This window comes from Aptenodytes patagonicus, chromosome 5, assembly GCF_965638725.1.
Source record: "Aptenodytes patagonicus chromosome 5, bAptPat1.pri.cur, whole genome shotgun sequence".
In the NCBI taxonomy this organism is placed as follows: domain Eukaryota; kingdom Metazoa; phylum Chordata; class Aves; order Sphenisciformes; family Spheniscidae; genus Aptenodytes; species Aptenodytes patagonicus.
The window spans coordinates 43,764,788-43,788,762 of NC_134953.1; positions in this window are offsets into that span (position 1 = coordinate 43,764,788).

A 23,975-nucleotide genomic window follows, 5' to 3' on the forward strand; every position below is an offset into this window, starting at 1 on the left:
CACCAAAGGCGCCAGGACTGAAAGCTCTTGCTGGCCCTCACCTTCCCTAGGCAGCCCTTCCACAGCCCCACAAACTCTGGCACTCGGAGCTTCCCTACCCTCGCTATCTCCAAACATGCCTCTCTCGGCTTTGCCAGAGCCCAGCTCTGAAATGGGAAACGTCCTGCGACTGCTCCCACACCAAAGGCGCCAGGACTGAAAGCTCTTGCTGGCCCTCTCCTTCCCTAGCCAGCCCTTCCACAGCCCCACAAACTCTGGCACTCAAAGTTTCCCTACCCTCGCTAACTCCAAACATGCCTCTCTCTCGGCTTCGCCAGAGCCCAGCTCCAAAATGGGAAACGTCCAGCGACTGCTCCCACACCAAAGGCGCCAGGACTGAAAGCTCTTGCTGGCCCTCACCTTCCCTAGGCAGCCCTTCCACAGCCCCACAAGCACAGACACTCAAAGTTTCCCTACCCTCGCTAACTCCAAACATGCCTCTCTCGGCTTCGCCAGAGCCCAGCTCCAAAATGGGAAACGTCCAGCGACTGCTCCCACACCAAAGGCGCCAGGACTGAAAGCTCTTGCTGGCCCTCACCTTCCCTAGGCAGCCCTTCCACAGCCCCACAAGCACAGACACTCAAAGTTTCCCTACCCTCGCTAACTCCAAACATGCCTCTCTCGGCTTCGCCAGAGCCCAGCTCCGAAATGGGAAACGTCCAGCGACTGCTCCCACACCAAAGGCGCCAGGACTGAAAGCTCTTGCTGGCCCTCACCTTCCCTAGGCAGCCCTTCCACAGCCCCACACACTCTGGCACTCAAAGTTTCCCTACCCTCGCTAACTCCAAACATGCCTCTCTCTTGGCATCGCCAGAGCCCAGCTCTGAAATGGGAAACGTCCAGCGACTGCTCCCACACGAAAGGCGCCAGGACTGAAAGCTCTTGCTGGCCCTCACCTTCCCTAGGCAGCCCTTCCACAGCCCCACACACTCTGGCACTCGGAGCTTCCCTACCCTCGCTATCGCCAAACATGCCTCTCTCGGCTTCGCCAGAGCCCAGCTCCGAAATGGGAAACGTCCAGCGACTGCTCCCACACCAAAGGCGCCAGGACTGAAAGCTCTTGCTGGCCCTCTCCTTCCCTAGGCAGCCCTTCCACAGCCCCACAAACTCTGGCACTCGGAGCTTCCCTACCCTCGCTAACTCCAAACATGCCTCTCTCTCGGCTTCGCCAGAGCCCAGCTCCGAAATGGGAAACGTCCAGCGACTGCTCCCACACCAAAGGCGCAAGGACTGAAAGCTCTTGCTGGCCCTCACCTTCCCTAGGCAGCCCTTCCACAGCCCCACAAACTCTGGCACTCAAAGTTTCCCTACCCTCGCTATCGCCAAACATGCCTCTCTCGGCTTCGCCAGAGCCCAGCTCCAAAATGGGAAACGTCCAGCGACTGCTCCCACACCAAAGGCGCCAGGACTGAAAGCTCTTGCTGGCCCTCACCTTCCCTAGGCAGCCCTTACACAGCCCCACAAACTCTGGCACTCAAAGTTTCCCTACCCTCGCTAACTCCAAACATGCTCTCTCTCGGCTTCGCCAGAGCCCAGCTCCGAAATGGGAAACGTCCAGCGACTGCTCCCACACCAAAGGCGCCAGGACTGAAAGCTCTTGCTGGCCCTCACCTTCCCTAGGCAGCCCTTCCACAGTCCCACAAACTCTGGCACTCGGAGCTTCCCTACCCTCGCTAACTCCAAACATGCCTCTCTCGGCTTCGCCAGAGCCCAGCTCCGAAATGGGAAACGTCCAGCGACTGCTCCCACACGAAAGGCGCCAGGACTGAAAGCTCTTGCTGGCCCTCACCTTCCCTAGGCAGCCCTTCCACAGCCCCACAAGCACAGGCACTCGGAGCTTCCCTACCCTCGCTATCTCCAAACATGCTCTCTCTCAGCTTCGCCAGAGCCCAGCTCCGAAATGGGAAACGTCCAGCGACTGCTCCCACACCAAAGGCGCCAGGACTGAAAGCTCTTGCTGGCCCTCACCTTCCCTAGGCAGCCCTTCCACAGCCCCACAAACTCTGGCACTCGGAGCTTCCCTACCCTCGCTATCTCCAAACATGCCTCTCTCGGCTTTGCCAGAGCCCAGCTCCGAAATGGGAAACGTCCTGCGACTGCTCCCACACCAAAGGCGCCAGGACTGAAAGCTCTTGCTGGCCCTCTCCTTCCCTAGGCAGCCCTTCCACAGCCCCACAAACTCTGGCACTCAAAGTTTCCCTACCCTCGCTAACTCCAAACATGCCTCTCTCTCGGCTTCGCCAGAGCCCAGCTCCAAAATGGGAAACGTCCAGCGACTGCTCCCACACCAAAGGCGCCAGGACTGAAAGCTCTTGCTGGCCCTCACCTTCCCTAGGCAGCCCTTCCACAGCCCCACAAGCACAGACACTCAAAGTTTCCCTACCCTCGCTAACTCCAAACTAGCCTCTCTCGGCTTCGCCAGAGCCCAGCTCCAAAATGGGAAACGTCCAGCGACTGCTCCCACACCAAAGGCGCCAGGACTGAAAGCTCTTGCTGGCCCTCACCTTCCCTAGGCAGCCCTTCCACAGCCCCACAAGCACAGACACTCAAAGTTTCCCTACCCTCGCTAACTCCAAACATGCCTCTCTCGGCTTCGCCAGAGCCCAGCTCCAAAATGGGAAACGTCCAGCGACTGCTCCCACACCAAAGGCGCCAGGACTGAAAGCTCTTGCTGGCCCTCACCTTCCCTAGGCAGCCCTTCCACAGCCCCAGAAACTCTGGCACTCAAAGTTTCCCTACCCTCGCTAACTCCAAACATGCCTCTCTCTTGGCATCGCCAGAGCCCAGCTCTGAAATGGGAAACGTCCAGCGACTGCTCCCACACGAAAGGCGCCAGGACTGAAAGCTCTTGCTGGCCCTCACCTTCCCTAGGCAGCCCTTCCACAGCCCCACACACTCTGGCACTCGGAGCATCCCTACCCTCGCTATCGCCAAACATGCCTCTCTCGGCTTCGCCAGAGCCCAGCTCCAAAATGGGAAACGTCCAGCGACTGCTCCCACACCAAAGGCGCCAGGACTGAAAGCTCTTGCTGGCCCTCTCCTTCCCTAGGCAGCCCTTCCACAGCCCCACAAACTCTGGCACTCGGAGCTTCCCTACCCTCGCTAACTCCAAACATGCCTCTCTCTCGGCTTCGCCAGAGCCCAGCTCCGAAATGGGAAACGTCCAGCGACTGCTCCCACACCAAAGGCGCAAGGACTGAAAGCTCTTGCTGGCCCTCACCTTCCCTAGGCAGCCCTTCCACAGCCCCACAAACTCTGGCACTCAAAGTTTCCCTACCCTCGCTATCGCCAAACATGCCTCTCTCGGCTTCGCCAGAGCCCAGCTCCAAAATGGGAAACGTCCAGCGACTGCTCCCACACGAAAGGCGCCAGGACTGAAAGCTCTTGCTGGCCCTCTCCTTCCCTAGGCAGCCCTTCCACAGCCCCAAAAACTCTGGCACTCGGAGCTTCCCTACCCTCGCTAACTCCAAACATGCTCTCTCTCGGCCTCGCCAGAGCCCAGCTCCGAAATGGGAAACGTCCAGCGACTGCTCCCACACCAAAGGCGCCAGGACTGAAAGCTCTTGCTGGCCCTCACCTTCCCTAGGCAGCCCTTCCACAGCCCCACACACTCTGGCACTCGGAGCTTCCCTACCCTCGCTATCGCCAAACATGCCTCTCTCAGCTTCGCCAGAGCCCAGCTCCGAAATGGGAAACGTCCAGCGACTGCTCCCACACCAAAGGCGCCAGGACTGAAAGCTCTTGCTGGCCCTCTCCTTCCCTAGGCAGCCCTTCCACAGCCCCACACACTCTGGCACTCGGAGCTTCCCTACCCTCCCTATCTCCAAACATGCTCTCTCTCAGCTTTGCCAGAGCCCAGCTCCCAAATGGGAAACGTCCAGCGACTGCTCCCACACCAAAGGCGCCAGGACTGAAAGCTCTTGCTGGCCCTCTCCTTCCCTAGGCAGCCCTTCCACAGCCCCACAAGCACAGGCACTCGGAGCTTCCCTACCCTCGCTAACTCCAAACATGCTCTCTCTCAGCTTCGCCAGAGCCCAGCTCCGAAATGGGAAACGTCCAGCGACTGCTCCCACACCAAAGGCGCCAGGACTGAAAGCTCTTGCTGGCCCTCACCTTCCCTAGGCAGCCCTTCCACAGCCCCACACACTCTGGCACTCGGAGCTTCCCTACCCTCGCTATCGCCAAACATGCCTCTCTCGGCTTCGCCAGAGCCCAGCTCCAAAATGGGAAACGTCCAGCGACTGCTCCCACACCAAAGGCGCCAGGACTGAAAGCTCTTGCTGGCCCTCACCTTCCCTAGGCAGCCCTTACACAGCCCCACAAACTCTGGCACTCAAAGTTTCCCTACCCGCGCTAACTCCAAACATGCTCTCTCTCGGCTTCGCCAGAGCCCAGCTCCGAAATGGGAAACGTCCAGCGACTGCTCCCACACCAAAGGCGCCAGGACTGAAAGCTCTTGCTGGCCCTCACCTTCCCTAGGCAGCCCTTCCACAGCCCCAAAAACTCTGGCACTCGGAGCTTCCCTACCCTCGCTAACTCCAAACATGCCTCTCTCGGCTTCGCCAGAGCCCAGCTCCGAAATGGGAAACGTCCAGCGACTGCTCCCACACGAAAGGCGCCAGGACTGAAAGCTCTTGCTGGCCCTCACCTTCCCTAGGCAGCCCTTCCACAGCCCCACAAGCACAGGCACTCGGAGCTTCCCTACCCTCGCTATCTCCAAACATGCCTCTCTCGGCTTTGCCAGAGCCCAGCTCCGAAATGGGAAACGTCCAGCGACTGCTCCCACACCAAAGGCGCCAGGACTGAAAGCTCTTGCTGGCCCTCTCCTTCCCTAGGCAGCCCTTCCACAGCCCCACAAGCACAGGCACTCGGAGCTTCCCTACCCTCGCTAACTCCAAACATGCCTCTCTCTCGGCTTCGCCAGAGCCCAGCTCCAAAATGGGAAACGTCCAGCGACTGCTCCCACACGAAAGGCGCCAGGACTGAAAGCTCTTGCTGGCCCTCACCTTCCCTAGGCAGCCCTTCCACAGCCCCACAAGCACAGGCACTCGGAGCTTCCCTACCCTCGCTATCGCCAAACATGCTCTCTCTCGGCTTCGCCAGAGCCCAGCTCCGAAATGGGAAACGTCCAGCGACTGCTCCCACACCAAAGGCGCCAGGACTGAAAGCTCTTGCTGGCCCTCACCTTCCCTAGGCAGCCCTTCCACAGCCCCACACACTCTGACACTCAAAGTTTCCCTACCCTCGCTAACTCCAAACATGCTCTCTCTCGGCTTTGCCAGAGCCCAGCTCCGAAATGGGAAACGTCCAGCGACTGCTCCCACACCAAAGGCGCCAGGACTGAAAGCTCTTGCTGGCCCTCACCTTCCCTAGGCAGCCCTTCCACAGCCCCACAAACTCTGGCACTCGGAGCTTCCCTACCCTCGCTATAGCCAAACATGCCTCTCTCGGCTTCGCCAGAGCCCAGCTCCAAAATGGGAAACGTCCAGCGACTGCTCCCACACCAAAGGCGCCAGGACTGAAAGCTCTTGCTGGCCCTCACCTTCCCTAGGCAGCCCTTCCACAGCCCCACACACTCTGGCACTCAAAGTTTCCCTACCCTCGCTAACTCCAAACATGCCTCCCTCTCGGCTTCGCCAGAGCCCAGCTCCGAAATGGGAAACGTCCAGCGACTGCTCCCACACGAAAGGCGCCAGGACTGAAAGCTCTTGCTGGCCCTCACCTTCCCTAGGCAGCCCTTCCACAGCCCCACAAGCACAGGCACTCGGAGCTTCCCTACCCTCGCTATCTCCAAACATGCTCTCTCTCAGCTTCGCCAGAGCCCAGCTCCGAAATGGGAAACGTCCAGCGACTGCTCCCACACCAATGGCGCCAGGACTGAAAGCTCTTGCTGGCCCTCACCTTCCCTAGGCAGCCCTTCCACAGCCCCACAAGCACAGGCACTCGGAGCTTCCCTACCCTCGCTATCTCCAAACATGCTCTCTCTCAGCTTCGCCAGAGCCCAGCTCCGAAATGGGAAACGTCCAGCAACTGCTCCCACACCAAAGGCGCCAGGACTGAAAGCTCTTGCTGGCCCTCTCCTTCCCTAGGCAGCCCTTCCACAGCCCCACAAGCACAGGCACTCGGAGCTTCCCTACCCTCGCTAACTCCAAACATGCTCTCTCTCAGCTACGCCAGAGCCCAGCTCCGAAATGGGAAACGTCCAGCGACTGCTCCCACACCAAAGGCGCCAGGACTGAAAGCTCTTGCTGGCCCTCTCCTTCCCTAGGCAGCCCTTCCACAGCCCCACAAACTCTGGCACTCAAAGTTTCCCTACCCTCGCTAACTCCAAACATGCCTCTCTCTTGGCTTCGCCAGAGCCCAGCTCCAAAATGGGAAACGTCCAGCGACTGCTCCCACACGAAAGGCGCCAGGACTGAAAGCTCTTGCTGGCCCTCACCTTCCCTAGGCAGCCCTTCCACAGCCCCACAAGCACAGGCACTCGGAGCTTCCCTACCCTCGCTATCGCCAAACATGCTCTCTCTCGGCTTCGCCAGAGCCCAGCTCCGAAATGGGAAACGTCCAGCGACTGCTCCCACACCAAAGGCGCCAGGACTGAAAGCTCTTGCTGGCCCTCTCCTTCCCTAGGCAGCCCTTCCACAGCCCCACAAGCACAGGCACTCGGAGCTTCCCTACCCTCGCTAACTCCAAACATGCTCTCTCTCGGCTTCGCCAGAGCCCAGCTCCGAAATGGGAAACGTCCAGCGACTGCTCCCACACCAAAGGCGCCAGGACTGAAAGCTCTTGCTGGCCCTCACCTTCCCTAGGCAGCCCTTCCACAGCCCCACAAGCACAGGCACTCGGAGCTTCCCTACCCTCGCTATCGCCAAACATGCTCTCTCTCGGCTTCGCCAGAGCCCAGCTCCGAAATGGGAAACGTCCAGCGACTGCTCCCACACCAAAGGCGCCAGGACTGAAAGCTCTTGCTGGCCCTCACCTTCCCTAGGCAGCCCTTCCACAGCCCCACACACTCTGACACTCGGAGCTTCCCTACCCTCGCTATCTCCAAACATGCCTCTCTCGGCTTCGCCAGAGCCCAGCTCCGAAATGGGAAACGTCCAGCGACTGCTCCCACACCAAAGGTGCCAGGACTGAAAGCTCTTGCTGGCCCTCACCTTCCCTAGGCAGCCCTTCCACAGCCCCACACACTCTGACACTCGGAGCTTCCCTACCCTCGCTATCGCCAAACATGCCTCTCTCGGCTTCGCCAGAGCCCAGCTCCGAAATGGGAAACGTCCAGCGACTGCTCCCACACCAAAGGTGCCAGGACTGAAAGCTCTTGCTGGCCCTCACCTTCCCTAGGCAGCCCTTCCACAGCCCCACAAGCACAGGCACTCGGAGCTTCCCTACCCTCGCTAACTCCAAACATGCTCTCTCTCAGCTTTGCCAGAGCCCAGCTCCGAAATGGGAAACGTCCAGCGACTGCTCCCACACCAAAGGCGCCAGGACTGAAAGCTGTTGCTGGCCCTCACCTTCCCTAGGCAGCCCTTCCACAGCCCCACAAGCACAGGGACTCAAAGTTTCCCTACCCTCGCTAACTCCAAACATGCCTCTCTCGGCTTCGCCAGAGCCCAGCTCCGAAATGGGAAACGTCCAGCGACTGCTCCCACACCAAAGGCGCCAGGACTGAAAGCTCTTGCTGGCCCTCACCTTCCCTAGGCAGCCCTTCCACAGCCCCACAAGCACAGGCACTCGGAGCTTCCCTACCCTCGCTATTTCCAAACATGCCTCTCTCGGCTTCGCCAGAGCCCAGCTCCGAAATGGGAAACGTCCAGCGACTGCTCCCACACCAAAGGCGCCAGGACTGAAAGCTCTTGCTGGCCCTCACCTTCCCTAGGCAGCCCTTCCACAGCCCCAGAAACTCTGGCACTCAAAGTTTCCCTATCCTCGCTAACTCCAAACATGCCTCTCTCTTGGCTTCGCCAGAGCCCAGCTCCGAAATGGGAAACGTCCAGCGACTGCTCCCACACCAAAGGCGCCAGGACTGAAAGCTCTTGCTGGCCCTCACCTTCCCTAGGCAGCCCTTCCACAGCCCCACACACTCTGGTACTCGGAGCTTCCCTACCCTCGCTATCGCCAAACATGCCTCTCTCTCGGCTTCGCCAGAGCCCAGCTCCGGAATGGGAAACGTCCAGCGACTGCTCCCACACCAAAGGCGCCAGGACTGAAAGCTCTTGCTGGCCCTCTCCTTCCCTAGGCAGCCCTTCCACAGCCCCACAAACTCTGGCACTCGGAGCTTCCCTACCCTCGCTAACTCCAAACATGCCTCTCTCTCGGCTTCGCCAGAGCCCAGCTCCGAAATGGGAAACGTCCAGCGACTGCTCCCACACCAAAGGCGCCAGGACTGAAAGCTCTTGCTGGCCCTCACCTTCCCTAGGCAGCCCTTCCACAGCCCCACACACTCTGGCACTCGGAGCTTCCCTACCCTCGCTATCGCCAAACATGCCTCTCTCAGCTTCGCCAGAGCCCAGCTCCGAAATGGGAAACGTCCAGCGACTGCTCCCACACCAAAGGCGCCAGGACTGAAAGCTCTTGCTGGCCCTCACCTTCCCTAGGCAGCCCTTCCACAGCCCCACACACTCTGGCACTCGGAGCTTCCCTACCCTCCCTATCTCCAAACATGCTCTCTCTCAGCTTCGCCAGAGCCCAGCTCCCAAATGGGAAACGTCCTGCGACTGCTCCCACACCAAAGGCGCCAGGACTGAAAGCTCTTGCTGGCCCTCTCCTTCCCTAGGCAGCCCTTCCACAGCCCCACAAGCACAGGCACTCGGAGCTTCCCTACCCTCGCTATCGCCAAACATGCTCTCTCTCGGCTTCGCCAGAGCCCAGCTCCGAAATGGGAAACGTCCAGCGACTGCTCCCACACCAAAGGCGCCAGGACTGAAAGCTCTTGCTGGCCCTCACCTTCCCTAGGCAGCCCTTCCACAGCCCCACAAACTCTGGCACTCGGAGCTTCCCTACCCTCGCTATCGCCAAACATGCCTCTCTCGGCTTCGCCAGAGCCCAGCTCCAAAATGGGAAACGTCCAGCGACTGCTCCCACACCAAAGGCGCCAGGACTGAAAGCTCTTGCTGGCCCTCACCTTCCCTAGGCAGCCCTTCCACAGCCCCACAAACTCTGGCACTCGGAGCTTCCCTACCCTCGCTATAGCCAAACATGCCTCTCTCGGCTTCGCCAGAGCCCAGCTCCAAAATGGGAAACGTCCAGCGACTGCTCCCACACCAAAGGCGCCAGGACTGAAAGCTCTTGCTGGCCCTCACCTTCCCTACGCAGCCCTTCCACAGCCCCACAAACTCTGGCACTCAAAGTTTCCCTACCCTCGCTATCGCCAAACATGCCTCCCTCTCGGCTTCGCCAGAGCCCAGCTCCAAAATGGGAAACGTCCAGCGACTGCTCCCACACCAAAGGCGCCAGGACTGAAAGCTCTTGCTGGCCCTCACCTTCCCTAGGCAGCCCTTCCACAGCCCCACAAGCACAGGCACTCGGAGCTTCCCTACCCTCGCTATCGCCAAACATGCCTCTCTCTCGGCTTCGCCAGAGCCCAGCTCCGAAATGGGAAACGTCCTGCGACTGCTCCCACACCAAAGGCGCCAGGACTGAAAGCTCTTGCTGGCCCTCTCCTTCCCTAGGCAGCCCTTACACAGCCCCACAAACTCTGGCACTCGGAGCTTCCCTACCCTCGCTATCTCCAAACATGCCTCTCTCGGCTTCGCCAGAGCCCAGCTCCGAAATGGGAAACGTCCAGCGACTGCTCCCACACGAAAGGCGCCAGGACTGAAAGCTCTTGCTGGCCCTCACCTTCCCTAGGCAGCCCTTCCACAGCCCCACACACTCTGGCACTCGGAGCTTCCCTACCCTCGCTATCGCCAAACATGCCTCTCTCAGCTTCGCCAGAGCCCAGCTCCGAAATGGGAAACGTCCAGCGACTGCTCCCACACCAAAGGCGCCAGGACTGAAAGCTCTTGCTGGCCCTCACCTTCCCTAGGCAGCCCTTCCACAGCCCCACACACTCTGGCACTCGGAGCTTCCCTACCCTCCCTATCTCCAAACATGCTCTCTCTCAGCTTCGCCAGAGCCCAGCTCCCAAATGGGAAACGTCCTGCGACTGCTCCCACACCAAAGGCGCCAGGACTGAAAGCTCTTGCTGGCCCTCTCCTTCCCTAGGCAGCCCTTCCACAGCCCCACAAACTCTGGCACTCGGAGCTTCCCTACCCTCGCTAATTCCAAACATGCTCTCTCTCGGCTTCGCCAGAGCCCAGCTCCGAAATGGGAAACGTCCAGCGACTGCTCCCACACCAAAGGCGCCAGGACTGAAAGCTCTTGCTGGCCCTCACCTTCCCTAGGCAGCCCTTCCACAGCCCCACAAACTCTGGCACTCGGAGCTTCCCTACCCTCGCTATCGCCAAACATGCCTCTCTCGGCTTCGCCAGAGCCCAGCTCCAAAATGGGAAACGTCCAGCGACTGCTCCCACACCAAAGGCGCCAGGACTGAAAGCTCTTGCTGGCCCTCACCTTCCCTAGGCAGCCCTTCCACAGCCCCACAAACTCTGGCACTCGGAGCTTCCCTACCCTCGCTATAGCCAAACATGCCTCTCTCGGCTTCGCCAGAGCCCAGCTCCAAAATGGGAAACGTCCAGCGACTGCTCCCACACCAAAGGCGCCAGGACTGAAAGCTCTTGCTGGCCCTCACCTTCCCTACGCAGCCCTTCCACAGCCCCACAAACTCTGGCACTCAAAGTTTCCCTACCCTCGCTATCGCCAAACATGCCTCCCTCTCGGCTTCGCCAGAGCCCAGCTCCAAAATGGGAAACGTCCAGCGACTGCTCCCACACCAAAGGCGCCAGGACTGAAAGCTCTTGCTGGCCCTCACCTTCCCTAGGCAGCCCTTCCACAGCCCCACAAGCACAGGCACTCGGAGCTTCCCTACCCTCGCTATCGCCAAACATGCCTCTCTTGGCTTCGCCAGAGCCCAGCTCCAAAATGGGAAACGTCCAGCGACTGCTCCCACACCAAAGGCGCCAGGACTGAAAGCTCTTGCTGGCCCTCTCCTTCCCTAGGCAGCCCTTCCACAGCCCCACAAACTCTGGCACTCAAAGTTTCCCTACCCTCGCTAACTCCAAACATGCCTCTCTCTCGGCTTCGCCAGAGCCCAGCTCCAAAATGGGAAACGTCCAGCGACTGCTCCCACACCAAAGGCGCCAGGACTGAAAGCTCTTGCTGGCCCTCACCTTCCCTAGGCAGCCCTTCCACAGCCCCACAAGCACAGGCACTCGGAGCTTCCCTACCCTCGCTATCGCCAAACATGCCTCTCTCTCGGCTTCGCCAGAGCCCAGCTCCGAAATGGGAAACGTCCTGCGACTGCTCCCACACCAAAGGCGCCAGGACTGAAAGCTCTTGCTGGCCCTCTCCTTCCCTAGGCAGCCCTTACACAGCCCCACAAACTCTGGCACTCGGAGCTTCCCTACCCTCGCTATCTCCAAACATGCCTCTCTCGGCTTCGCCAGAGCCCAGCTCCGAAATGGGAAACGTCCAGCGACTGCTCCCACACGAAAGGCGCCAGGACTGAAAGCTCTTGCTGGCCCTCTCCTTCCCTAGGCAGCCCTTCCACAGCCCCACAAACTCTGGCACTCAAAGTTTCCCTACCCTCGCTAACTCCAAACATGCCTCTCGCTCGGCTTCGCCAGAGCCCAGCTCCAAAATGGGAAACGTCCAGCGACTGCTCCCACACCAAAGGCGCCAGGACTGAAAGCTCTTGCTGGCCCTCACCTTCCCTAGGCAGCCCTTCCACAGCCCCACAAGCACAGGCACTCGGAGCTTCCCTACCCTCGCTATCGCCAAACATGCTCTCTCTCGGCTTCGCCAGAGCCCAGCTCCGAAATGGGAAACGTCCAGCGACTGCTCCCACACCAAAGGCGCCAGGACTGAAAGCTCTTGCTGGCCCTCACCTTCCCTAGGCAGCCCTTCCACAGCCCCATACACTCTGACACTCGGAGCTTCCCTACCCTCGCTATCTCCAAACATGCCTCTCTCGGCTTCGCCAGAGCCCAGCTCCGAAATGGGAAACGTCCAGCGACTGCTCCCACACCAAAGGTGCCAGGACTGAAAGCTCTTGCTGGCCCTCACCTTCCCTAGGCAGCCCTTCCACAGCCCCACAAGCACAGGCACTCGGAGCTTCCCTACCCTCGCTAACTCCAAACATGCTCTCTCTCAGCTTTGCCAGAGCCCAGCTCCGAAATGGGAAACGTCCAGCGACTGCTCCCACACCAATGGCGCCAGGACTGAAAGCTCTTGCTGGCCCTCACCTTCCCTAGGCAGCCCTTCCACAGCCCCACAAGCACAGGCACTCGGAGCTTCCCTACCCTCTCTATCGCCAAACATGCTCTCTCTCAGCTTCGCCAGAGCACAGCTCCGAAATGGGAAACGTCCAGCGACTGCTCCCACACGAAAGGCGCCAGGACTGAAAGCTCTTGCTGGCCCTCACCTTCCCTAGGCAGCCCTTCCACAGCCCCACACACTCTGGCACTCGGAGCTTCCCTACCCTCGCTATCTCCAAACATGCCTCTCTCGGCTTCGCCAGAGCCCAGCTCCGAAATGGGAAACGTCCAGCGACTGCTCCCACACCAAAGGCGCCAGGACTGAAAGCTCTTGCTGGCCCTCACCTTCCCTAGGCAGCCCTTCCACAGCCCCACAAGCACAGGGACTCAAAGTTTCCCTACCCTCGCTAACTCCAAACATGCCTCTCTCGGCTTCGCCAGAGCCCAGCTCCGAAATGGGAAACGTCCAGCGACTGCTCCCACACCAAAGGCGCCAGGACTGAAAGCTCTTGCTGGCCCTCACCTTCCCTAGGCAGCCCTTCCACAGCCCCACAAGCACAGGCACTCGGAGCTTCCCTACCCTCGCTATTTCCAAACATGCCTCTCTCGGCTTCGCCAGAGCCCAGCTCCGAAATGGGAAACGTCCAGCGACTGCTCCCACACCAAAGGCGCCAGGACTGAAAGCTCTTGCTGGCCCTCACCTTCCCTAGGCAGCCCTTCCACAGCCCCACAAACTCTGGCACTCAAAGTTTCCCTATCCTCGCTAACTCCAAACATGCCTCTCTCTCGGCTTCGCCAGAGCCCAGCTCCGAAATGGGAAACGTCCAGCGACTGCTCCCACACCAAAGGCGCCAGGACTGAAAGCTCTTGCTGGCCCTCACCTTCCCTAGGCAGCCCTTCCACAGCCCCACACACTCTGGTACTCGGAGCTTCCCTACCCTCGCAATCGTCAAACATGCCTCTCTCTCGGCTTCGCCAGAGCCCAGCTCCGAAATGGGAAACGTCCAGCGACTGCTCCCACACCAAAGGCGCCAGGACTGAAAGCTCTTGCTGGCCCTCACCTTCCCTAGGCAGCCCTTCCACAGCCCCACACACTCTGGCACTCGGAGCTTCCCTACCCTCGCTATTGCCAAACATGCCTCTCTCAGCTTCGCCAGAGCCCAGCTCCGAAATGGGAAACGTCCAGCGACTGCTCCCACACCAAAGGCGCCAGGACTGAAAGCTCTTGCTGGCCCTCACCTTCCCTAGGCAGCCCTTCCACAGCCCCACAAACTCTGGCACTCAAAGTTTCCCTACCCTCGCTAACTCCAAACATGCTCTCTCTCGGCTTCGCCAGAGCCCAGCTCCGAAATGGGAAACGTCCAGCGACTGCTCCCACACCAAAGGCGCCAGGACTGAAAGCTCTTGCTGGCCCTCACCTTCCCTAGGCAGCCCTTCCACAGCCCCACACACTCTGGCACTCGGAGCTTCCCTACCCTCGCTATCGCCAAACATGCCTCTCTCAGATTCGCCAGAGCCCAGCTCCGAAATGGGAAACGTCCAGCGACTGCTCCCACACGAAAGGCGCCAGGACTGAAAGCTCTTGCTGGCCCTCTCCTTCCCTAGGCAGCCCTTCCACAGCCCCACAAGCACAGGCACTCGGAGCTTCCCTACCCTCGCTAACTCCAAACATGCTCTCTCTCGGCTTCGCCAGAGCCCAGCTCCGAAATGGGAAACGTCCAGCGACTGCTCCCACACCAAAGGCGCCAGGACTGAAAGCTCTTGCTGGCCCTCACCTTCCCTAGGCAGCCCTTCCACAGCCCCACAAACTCTGGCACTCGGAGCTTCCCTACCCTCGCTATCGCCAAACATGCCTCTCTCGGCTTCGCCAGAGCCCAGCTCCAAAATGGGAAACGTCCAGCGACTGCTCCCACACCAAAGGCGCCAGGACTGAAAGCTCTTGCTGGCCCTCACCTTCCCTAGGCAGCCCTTCCACAGCCCCACAAACTCTGGCACTCGGAGCTTCCCTACCCTCGCTATAGCCAAACATGCCTCTCTCGGCTTCGCCAGAGCCCAGCTCCAAAATGGGAAACGTCCAGCGACTGCTCCCACACCAAAGGCGCCAGGACTGAAAGCTCTTGCTGGCCCTCACCTTCCCTACGCAGCCCTTCCACAGCCCCACAAACTCTGGCACTCAAAGTTTCCCTACCCTCGCTATCGCCAAACATGCCTCCCTCTCGGCTTCGCCAGAGCCCAGCTCCGAAATGGGAAACGTCCAGCGACTGCTCCCACACGAAAGGCGAAAGGACTGAAAGCTCTTGCTGGCCCTCACCTTCCCTAGGCAGCCCTTCCACAGCCCCACAAGCACAGGCACTCGGAGCTTCCCTACCCTCGCTATCGCCAAACATGCCTCTCTCAGCTTCGCCAGAGCCCAGCTCCAAAATGGGAAACGTCCAGCGACTGCTCCCACACCAAAGGCGCCAGGACTGAAAGCTCTTGCTGGCCCTCACCTTCCCTAGGCAGCCCTTCCACAGCCCCACAAGCACAGGCACTCGGAGCTTCCCTACCCTCGCTATCGCCAAACATGCCTCTCTCTCGGCTTCGCCAGAGCCCAGCTCCGAAATGGGAAACGTCCTGCGACTGCTCCCACACCAAAGGCGCCAGGACTGAAAGCTCTTGCTGGCCCTCTCCTTCCCTAGGCAGCCCTTACACAGCCCCACAAACTCTGGCACTCGGAGCTTCCCTACCCTCGCTATCTCCAAACATGCCTCTCTCGGCTTCGCCAGAGCCCAGCTCCGAAATGGGAAACGTCCAGCGACTGCTCCCACACCAAAGGCGCCAGGACTGAAAGCTCTTGCTGGCCCTCACCTTCCCTAGGCAGCCCTTCCACAGCCCCACACACTCTGGCACTCGGAGCTTCCCTACCCTCGCTATCGCCAAACATGCCTCTCTCAGCTTCGCCAGAGCCCAGCTCCGAAATGGGAAACGTCCAGCGACTGCTCCCACACCAAAGGCGCCAGGACTGAAAGCTCTTGCTGGCCCTCACCTTCCCTAGGCAGCCCTTCCACAGCCCCACACACTCTGGCACTCGGAGCTTCCCTACCCTCCCTATCTCCAAACATGCTCTCTCTCAGCTTCGCCAGAGCCCAGCTCCCAAATGGGAAACGTCCTGCGACTGCTCCCACACCAAAGGCGCCAGGACTGAAAGCTCTTGCTGGCCCTCTCCTTCCCTAGGCAGCCCTTCCACAGCCCCACAAACTCTGGCACTCGGAGCTTCCCTACCCTCGCTAATTCCAAACATGCTCTCTCTCGGCTTCGCCAGAGCCCAGCTCCGAAATGGGAAACGTCCAGCGACTGCTCCCACACCAAAGGCGCCAGGACTGAAAGCTCTTGCTGGCCCTCACCTTCCCTAGGCAGCCCTTCCACAGCCCCACAAACTCTGGCACTCGGAGCTTCCCTACCCTCGCTATCGCCAAACATGCCTCTCTCGGCTTCGCCAGAGCCCAGCTCCAAAATGGGAAACGTCCAGCGACTGCTCCCACACCAAAGGCGCCAGGACTGAAAGCTCTTGCTGGCCCTCACCTTCCCTAGGCAGCCCTTCCACAGCCCCACAAACTCTGGCACTCGGAGCTTCCCTACCCTCGCTATAGCCAAACATGCCTCTCTCGGCTTCGCCAGAGCCCAGCTCCAAAATGGGAAACGTCCAGCGACTGCTCCCACACCAAAGGCGCCAGGACTGAAAGCTCTTGCTGGCCCTCACCTTCCCTACGCAGCCCTTCCACAGCCCCACAAACTCTGGCACTCAAAGTTTCCCTACCCTCGCTATCGCCAAACATGCCTCTCTCGGCTTCGCCAGAGCCCAGCTCCAAAATGGGAAACGTCCAGCGACTGCTCCCACACGAAAGGCGCCAGGACTGAAAGCTCTTGCTGGCCCTCACCTTCCCTAGGCAGCCCTTCCACAGCCCCACAAGCACAGGCACTCGGAGCTTCCCTACCCTCGCTATCGCCAAACATGCCTCTCTCGGCTTCGCCAGAGCCCAGCTCCAAAATGGGAAACGTCCAGCGACTGCTCCCACACCAAAGGCGCCAGGACTGAAAGCTCTTGCTGGCCCTCTCCTTCCCTAGGCAGCCCTTCCACAGCCCCACAAGCACAGGCACTCGGAGCTTCCCTACCCTCGCTATCGCCAAACATGCCTCTCTCTCGGCTTCGCCAGAGCCCAGCTCCGAAATGGGAAACGTCCTGCGACTGCTCCCACACCAAAGGCGCCAGGACTGAAAGCTCTTGCTGGCCCTCTCCTTCCCTAGGCAGCCCTTACACAGCCCCACAAACTCTGGCACTCGGAGCTTCCCTACCCTCGCTATCTCCAAACATGCCTCTCTCGGCTTCGCCAGAGCCCAGCTCCGAAATGGGAAACGTCCAGCGACTGCTCCCACACGAAAGGCGCCAGGACTGAAAGCTCTTGCTGGCCCTCACCTTCCCTAGGCAGCCCTTCCACAGCCCCACAAGCACAGGCACTCGGAGCTTCCCTACCCTCGCTAACTCCAAACATGCTCTCTCTCAGCTTCGCCAGAGCCCAGCTCCGAAATGGGAAACGTCCAGCGACTGCTCCCACACCAATGGCGCCAGGACTGAAAGCTCTTGCTGGCCCTCACCTTCCCTAGGCAGCCCTTCCACAGCCCCACAAGCACAGGCACTCGGAGCTTCCCTACCCTCTCTATCGCCAAACATGCTCTCTCTCAGCTTCGCCAGAGCCCAGCTCCGAAATGGGAAACGTCCAGCGACTGCTCCCACACCAAAGGCGCCAGGACTGAAAGCTCTTGCTGGCCCTCACCTTCCCTAGGCAGCCCTTCCACAGCCCCACACACTCTGGCACTCGGAGCTTCCCTACCCTCGCAATCGCCAAACATGCCTCTCTCGGCTTCGCCAGAGCCCAGCTCCGAAATGGGAAACGTCCAGCGACTGCTCCCACACCAAAGGCGCCAGGATTGAAAGCTCTTGCTGGCCCTCACCTTCCCTAGGCAGCCCTTCCACAGCCCCACAAGCACAGGCACTCGGAGCTTCCCTACCCTCGCTATCTCCAAACATGCCTCTCTCGGCTTCGCCAGAGCCCAGCTCCAAAATGGGAAACGTCCAGCGACTGCTCCCACACCAAAGGCGCCAGGACTGAAAGCTCTTGCTGGCCCTCACCTTCCCTAGGCAGCCCTTCCACAGCCCCACACACTCTGGCACTCGGAGCTTCCCTACCCTCGCTATCGCCAAACATGCCTCTCTCGGCTTCGCCAGAGCCCAGCTCCAAAATGGGAAACGTCCAGCGACTGCTCCCACACCAAAGGCGCCAGGACTGAAAGCTCTTGCTGGCCCTCTCCTTCCCTAGGCAGCCCTTCCACAGCCCCACAAACTCTGGCACTCGGAGCTTCCCTACCCTCGCTATCTCCAAACATGCCTCTCTCTCGGCTTCGCCAGAGCCCAGCTCCGAAATGGGAAACGTCCAGCGACTGCTCCCACACCAAAGGCGCCAGGACTGAAAGCTCTTGCTGGCCCTCACCTTCCCTAGGCAGCCCTTCCACAGCCCCACACACTCTGGCACTCGGAGCTTCCCTACCCTCCCTATCTCCAAACATGCTCTCTCTCAGCTTCGCCAGAGCCCAGCTCCGAAATGGGAAACGTCCAGCGACTGCTCCCACACGAAAGGCGCCAGGACTGAAAGCTCTTGCTGGCCCTCACCTTCCCTAGGCAGCCCTTCCACAGCCCCACAAGCACAGGCACTCGGAGCTTCCCTACCCTCGCTATCTCCAAACATGCTCTCTCTCAGCTTCGCCAGAGCCCAGCTCCAAAATGGGAAACGTCCAGCGACTGCTCCCACACCAAAGGCGCCAGGACTGAAAGCTCTTGCTGGCCCTCACCTTCCCTAGGCAGCCCTTCCACAGCCCCACAAGCACAGGCACTCGGAGCTTCCCTACCCTCGCTAACTCCAAACATGCTCTCTCTCAGCTACGCCAGAGCCCAGCTCCGAAATGGGAAACGTCCTGCAACTGCTCCCACACCAAAGGCGCCAGGACTGAAAGCTCTTGCTGGCCCTCACCTTCCCTAGGCAGCCCTTCCACAGCCCCAGAAACTCTGGCACTCAAAGTTTCCCTATCCTCGCTAACTCCAAACATGCCTCTCTCTTGGCTTCGCCAGAGCCCAGCTCCGAAATGGGAAACGTCCAGCGACTGCTCCCACACCAAAGGCGCCAGGACTGAAAGCTCTTGCTGGCCCTCACCTTCCCTAGGCAGCCCTTCCACAGCCCCACACACTCTGGTACTCGGAGCTTCCCTACCCTCGCTATCGCCAAACATGCCTCTCTCTCGGCTTCGCCAGAGCCCAGCTCCGGAATGGGAAACGTCCAGCGACTGCTCCCACACCAAAGGCGCCAGGACTGAAAGCTCTTGCTGGCCCTCTCCTTCCCTAGGCAGCCCTTCCACAGCCCCACAAACTCTGGCACTCGGAGCTTCCCTACCCTCGCTAACTCCAAACATGCCTCTCTCTCGGCTTCGCCAGAGCCCAGCTCCGAAATGGGAAACGTCCAGCGACTGCTCCCACACCAAAGGCGCCAGGACTGAAAGCTCTTCCTGGCCCTCACCTTCCCTAGGCAGCCCTTCCACAGCCCCACACACTCTGGCACTCGGAGCTTCCCTACCCTCGCTATCGCCAAACATGCCTCTCTCAGCTTCGCCAGAGCCCAGCTCCGAAATGGGAAACGTCCAGCGACTGCTCCCACACCAAAGGCGCCAGGACTGAAAGCTCTTGCTGGCCCTCACCTTCCCTAGGCAGCCCTTCCACAGCCCCACACACTCTGGCACTCGGAGCTTCCCTACCCTCGCAATCGTCAAACATGCCTCTCTCGGCTTCGCCAGAGCCCAGCTCCGAAATGGGAAACGTCCAGCGACTGCTCCCACACCAAAGGCGCCAGGACTGAAAGCTCTTGCTGGCCCTCACCTTCCCTAGGCAGCCCTTCCACAGCCCCACACACTCTGGCACTCGGAGCTTCCCTACCCTCGCTATTGCCAAACATGCCTCTCTCAGCTTCGCCAGAGCCCAGCTCCGAAATGGGAAACGTCCAGCGACTGCTCCCACACCAAAGGCGCCAGGACTGAAAGCTCTTGCTGGCCCTCACCTTCCCTAGGCAGCCCTTCCACAGCCCCACAAACTCTGGCACTCAAAGTTTCCCTACCCTCGCTAACTCCAAACATGCTCTCTCTCGGCTTCGCCAGAGCCCAGCTCCGAAATGGGAAACGTCCAGCGACTGCTCCCACACCAAAGGCGCCAGGACTGAAAGCTCTTGCTGGCCCTCACCTTCCCTAGGCAGCCCTTCCACAGCCCCACACACTCTGGCACTCGGAGCTTCCCTACCCTCGCTATCGCCAAACATGCCTCTCTCAGATTCGCCAGAGCCCAGCTCCGAAATGGGAAACGTCCAGCGACTGCTCCCACACGAAAGGCGCCAGGACTGAAAGCTCTTGCTGGCCCTCTCCTTCCCTAGGCAGCCCTTCCACAGCCCCACAAGCACAGGCACTCGGAGCTTCCCTACCCTCGCTAACTCCAAACATGCTCTCTCTCGGCTTCGCCAGAGCCCAGCTCCGAAATGGGAAACGTCCAGCGACTGCTCCCACACCAAAGGCGCCAGGACTGAAAGCTCTTGCTGGCCCTCACCTTCCCTAGGCAGCCCTTCCACAGCCCCACAAACTCTGGCACTCGGAGCTTCCCTACCCTCGCTATCGCCAAACATGCCTCTCTCGGCTTCGCCAGAGCCCAGCTCCAAAATGGGAAACGTCCAGCGACTGCTCCCACACCAAAGGCGCCAGGACTGAAAGCTCTTGCTGGCCCTCACCTTCCCTAGGCAGCCCTTCCACAGCCCCACAAACTCTGGCACTCGGAGCTTCCCTACCCTCGCTATAGCCAAACATGCCTCTCTCGGCTTCGCCAGAGCCCAGCTCCAAAATGGGAAACGTCCAGCGACTGCTCCCACACCAAAGGCGCCAGGACTGAAAGCTCTTGCTGGCCCTCACCTTCCCTACGCAGCCCTTCCACAGCCCCACAAACTCTGGCACTCAAAGTTTCCCTACCCTCGCTATCGCCAAACATGCCTCCCTCTCGGCTTCGCCAGAGCCCAGCTCCGAAATGGGAAACGTCCAGCGACTGCTCCCACACGAAAGGCGAAAGGACTGAAAGCTCTTGCTGGCCCTCACCTTCCCTAGGCAGCCCTTCCACAGCCCCACAAGCACAGGCACTCGGAGCTTCCCTACCCTCGCTATCGCCAAACATGCCTCTCTCAGCTTCGCCAGAGCCCAGCTCCAAAATGGGAAACGTCCAGCGACTGCTCCCACACCAAAGGCGCCAGGACTGAAAGCTCTTGCTGGCCCTCACCTTCCCTAGGCAGCCCTTCCACAGCCCCACAAGCACAGGCACTCGGAGCTTCCCTACCCTCGCTATCGCCAAACATGCCTCTCTCTCGGCTTCGCCAGAGCCCAGCTCCGAAATGGGAAACGTCCTGCGACTGCTCCCACACCAAAGGCGCCAGGACTGAAAGCTCTTGCTGGCCCTCTCCTTCCCTAGGCAGCCCTTACACAGCCCCACAAACTCTGGCACTCGGAGCTTCCCTACCCTCGCTATCTCCAAACATGCCTCTCTCGGCTTCGCCAGAGCCCAGCTCCGAAATGGGAAACGTCCAGCGACTGCTCCCACACCAAAGGCGCCAGGACTGAAAGCTCTTGCTGGCCCTCACCTTCCCTAGGCAGCCCTTCCACAGCCCCACACACTCTGGCACTCGGAGCTTCCCTACCCTCGCTATCGCCAAACATGCCTCTCTCAGCTTCGCCAGAGCCCAGCTCCGAAATGGGAAACGTCCAGCGACTGCTCCCACACCAAAGGCGCCAGGACTGAAAGCTCTTGCTGGCCCTCACCTTCCCTAGGCAGCCCTTCCACAGCCCCACACACTCTGGCACTCGGAGCTTCCCTACCCTCCCTATCTCCAAACATGCTCTCTCTCAGCTTCGCCAGAGCCCAGCTCCCAAATGGGAAACGTCCTGCGACTGCTCCCACACCAAAGGCGCCAGGACTGAAAGCTCTTGCTGGCCCTCTCCTTCCCTAGGCAGCCCTTCCACAGCCCCACAAACTCTGGCACTCGGAGCTTCCCTACCCTCGCTAATTCCAAACATGCTCTCTCTCGGCTTCGCCAGAGCCCAGCTCCGAAATGGGAAACGTCCAGCGACTGCTCCCACACCAAAGGCGCCAGGACTGAAAGCTCTTGCTGGCCCTCACCTTCCCTAGGCAGCCCTTCCACAGCCCCACAAACTCTGGCACTCGGAGCTTCCCTACCCTCGCTATCGCCAAACATGCCTCTCTCGGCTTCGCCAGAGCCCAGCTCCAAAATGGGAAACGTCCAGCGACTGCTCCCACACCAAAGGCGCCAGGACTGAAAGCTCTTGCTGGCCCTCACCTTCCCTAGGCAGCCCTTCCACAGCCCCACAAACTCTGGCACTCGGAGCTTCCCTACCCTCGCTATAGCCAAACATGCCTCTCTCGGCTTCGCCAGAGCCCAGCTCCAAAATGGGAAACGTCCAGCGACTGCTCCCACACCAAAGGCGCCAGGACTGAAAGCTCTTGCTGGCCCTCACCTTCCCTACGCAGCCCTTCCACAGCCCCACAAACTCTGGCACTCAAAGTTTCCCTACCCTCGCTATCGCCAAACATGCCTCTCTCGGCTTCGCCAGAGCCCAGCTCCAAAATGGGAAACGTCCAGCGACTGCTCCCACACGAAAGGCGCCAGGACTGAAAGCTCTTGCTGGCCCTCACCTTCCCTAGGCAGCCCTTCCACAGCCCCACAAGCACAGGCACTCGGAGCTTCCCTACCCTCGCTATCGCCAAACATGCCTCTCTCGGCTTCGCCAGAGCCCAGCTCCAAAATGGGAAACGTCCAGCGACTGCTCCCACACCAAAGGCGCCAGGACTGAAAGCTCTTGCTGGCCCTCTCCTTCCCTAGGCAGCCCTTCCACAGCCCCACAAGCACAGGCACTCGGAGCTTCCCTACCCTCGCTATCGCCAAACATGCCTCTCTCTCGGCTTCGCCAGAGCCCAGCTCCGAAATGGGAAACGTCCTGCGACTGCTCCCACACCAAAGGCGCCAGGACTGAAAGCTCTTGCTGGCCCTCTCCTTCCCTAGGCAGCCCTTACACAGCCCCACAAACTCTGGCACTCGGAGCTTCCCTACCCTCGCTATCTCCAAACATGCCTCTCTCGGCTTCGCCAGAGCCCAGCTCCGAAATGGGAAACGTCCAGCGACTGCTCCCACACGAAAGGCGCCAGGACTGAAAGCTCTTGCTGGCCCTCACCTTCCCTAGGCAGCCCTTCCACAGCCCCACAAGCACAGGCACTCGGAGCTTCCCTACCCTCGCTAACTCCAAACATGCTCTCTCTCAGCTTCGCCAGAGCCCAGCTCCGAAATGGGAAACGTCCAGCGACTGCTCCCACACCAATGGCGCCAGGACTGAAAGCTCTTGCTGGCCCTCACCTTCCCTAGGCAGCCCTTCCACAGCCCCACAAGCACAGGCACTCGGAGCTTCCCTACCCTCTCTATCGCCAAACATGCTCTCTCTCAGCTTCGCCAGAGCCCAGCTCCGAAATGGGAAACGTCCAGCGACTGCTCCCACACCAAAGGCGCCAGGACTGAAAGCTCTTGCTGGCCCTCACCTTCCCTAGGCAGCCCTTCCACAGCCCCACACACTCTGGCACTCGGAGCTTCCCTACCCTCGCAATCGCCAAACATGCCTCTCTCGGCTTCGCCAGAGCCCAGCTCCGAAATGGGAAACGTCCAGCGACTGCTCCCACACCAAAGGCGCCAGGATTGAAAGCTCTTGCTGGCCCTCACCTTCCCTAGGCAGCCCTTCCACAGCCCCACAAGCACAGGCACTCGGAGCTTCCCTACCCTCGCTATCTCCAAACATGCCTCTCTCGGCTTCGCCAGAGCCCAGCTCCAAAATGGGAAACGTCCAGCGACTGCTCCCACACCAAAGGCGCCAGGACTGAAAGCTCTTGCTGGCCCTCACCTTCCCTAGGCAGCCCTTCCACAGCCCCACACACTCTGGCACTCGGAGCTTCCCTACCCTCGCTATCGCCAAACATGCCTCTCTCGGCTTCGCCAGAGCCCAGCTCCAAAATGGGAAACGTCCAGCGACTGCTCCCACACCAAAGGCGCCAGGACTGAAAGCTCTTGCTGGCCCTCTCCTTCCCTAGGCAGCCCTTCCACAGCCCCACAAACTCTGGCACTCGGAGCTTCCCTACCCTCGCTATCTCCAAACATGCCTCTCTCTCGGCTTCGCCAGAGCCCAGCTCCGAAATGGGAAACGTCCAGCGACTGCTCCCACACCAAAGGCGCCAGGACTGAAAGCTCTTGCTGGCCCTCACCTTCCCTAGGCAGCCCTTCCACAGCCCCACACACTCTGGCACTCGGAGCTTCCCTACCCTCCCTATCTCCAAACATGCTCTCTCTCAGCTTCGCCAGAGCCCAGCTCCGAAATGGGAAACGTCCAGCGACTGCTCCCACACGAAAGGCGCCAGGACTGAAA